Genomic DNA, 2,073 nt, shown 5'->3' with positions numbered 1-2,073 from the left:
CTAGAGCAGCGAAAATACCGAGCATCCACTCCGGAACCGACACGGAGACTTTCTCTACTTGGAAGGTGCAATTATCTGCAATTATGCATTTACGTTTCGTGCGATTAATCTCTCTCTCAGTAAACATACAATTCGCTTCCTCCTTTCTCACTAACCCCATGCTTACGGACACGACGAAGCTCGTTATTACTGCAAGATCCTCTGTTGCCCAGAGCTTGTTTACCGTCGCGCATATCACCGGGAGGTCTGCAATTTTGTGCAATAAAGAAGCGACAGGCGACAAGCCGAGCCTCGAGGCGAGAGGGTCAGGCTGGACGCGAAACGAGGTCGAACCCGGTGAAGGACGTCGACGACCCGTTTTCTTTTCTCGTTTTCTTGTCTCCTCAGGGGGGGACTCGCCGAGACTGGAATTTTGGAGGACGGATGAAGACGAGGGAGATAAAAAAAAAACAGGTAGGGAGGTCCACGGACACACATACTCGCGAAAATAAATCTGTGGAGAGATATCCAAGATAGATAGAGAGAGAGACCTCTCAAGAACCATAACCCTCCCGAATCAGATTATGTTGACAAAGCCCCCGCCCTTCTCCACAGCCGAAACGATTTCCCGCTCCACTTGTAAACTTTCCTAAAATCATTCGAGATGCGAAAGCACCCGGCGAAGGATCCAAGGAGCTAGTTTCTCCTGCCAATTATGCCGAATCGACGAATCTCTTCCTGGTTAAACGGGCCTCCAGTCGCTCCAGCTCCCTCGAGTAGCCAGCGCCCGAAGTACTGGTCAGTGTTAGGACGAGAGAGAGGGAGAGAAATTTATTATAATTTCTTCATCTCGGTTGCATTCTAAAGACCTGTACTACGGGGTACAATCTCTCACTAAACCTGTTGTCTTGGGTTGATTGCATATTTCTTCGCCTGTTCGAGGTCGCTCTTGCTAACAGTTTCTTCGGGGGGGAATCTGTGGTCAGTTTGCGTAACAGACTCTTTCCGACACGAACCTCAACAGGCTTTCCGATGCTTAGTGACCAGCGTTCGAGGCGTCGTGCTGATTCGATGTTTAAATGTTACTCTAAGCAAGAATTATCTTTGCTTTCCCCGGAGTAATTGCAAAATGAAACCTATCATCGTTCTAAGAGCACGCGCCTCTCATGACCCTGGATCCAAGCAACTGCATAATAACCGTTGCAACAACACGTACAGAAAACTGGTCCTATCTATTGCATTCCTTTACGAGCTGCCGCCGACGCCGGACGGGAAGGGAGGCAGTGAGAAATGAGAATAAAAACCAGTGAAGAAAAGAGAGAAAGACGGGACTGGTGGAGAGAGGCGAGGCAGGAGGGCGTGGAAAGCACAGGTGTCGAGGAGAGAAAAAGTCTATCGTCTTGTGCTTTGTCTTCGCCAAGATAGTACTTACCGCAAGAAAGCAAGATTGCAAGATTTCCTTTCAAGTCTGGGAAAGCAAGATTATATTTACAGGATTGTATATATCAGTCTTGTATTTACTGGCCATTAGAGCGGCGGTCTTGGTCAAAGGAAGGTATTTATGGTCAGTAAGAAACCTCCGCGCTAGACAGGCTTTTGCAGAGTGCTTATAATGAAAACTAGTCTGTGAGGAATTGCTCATGTGTAATGTTTTTGTCTTGTTTTTGTTTTTCATTTATTTGATCTTAACACTAGATAATAAAACTGGTCCTTACAGGTATTATAATTTGATATAGTTAGCACACAATGGTTTATGTATTTACATATATAATTTACATGCACAGATAGAAAAATATAAATTACAAAATATAAAAGTGTAATTAAGAAACTGGAATAAAAGTGAGAAATCTTAAGAGAATTCAGATATATAAAAACTTCCCAAATCCGTTTTTAGGTATGGAATTTCTATTTACAAAAGAATATATATATAATCCATTGTGTATTTAAATCCTTGCAAAAAATAAAAGGACTCTACATCAAACAAACCACAGAATAAAAAAAAGTTAGCATCTCAAATTTAGTATCTCCAAACACAAATTAAAAAAAAAATGTTAATATCACCAACTCCACATACTGAAAGCAGAAAATTTTAAA

General features: G+C 42.7%; 1 protein-coding gene across 1 annotated transcript in view; it reads right to left on the bottom strand.

The window, feature by feature from the left end:
- LOC119587057 (serine proteinase stubble-like) overlaps nucleotides 1–2,073 on the bottom strand; it is a gene marked incomplete in the record, with an annotated part of 32,182 nt that overhangs the window by 8,681 nt on the left and 21,428 nt on the right.

This window comes from Penaeus monodon, chromosome 22 (assembly GCF_015228065.2).
Source record: "Penaeus monodon isolate SGIC_2016 chromosome 22, NSTDA_Pmon_1, whole genome shotgun sequence".
NCBI lineage: Eukaryota > Metazoa > Arthropoda > Malacostraca > Decapoda > Penaeidae > Penaeus > Penaeus monodon.
This window is presented reverse-complemented; position numbering and strand designations above follow the sequence as displayed.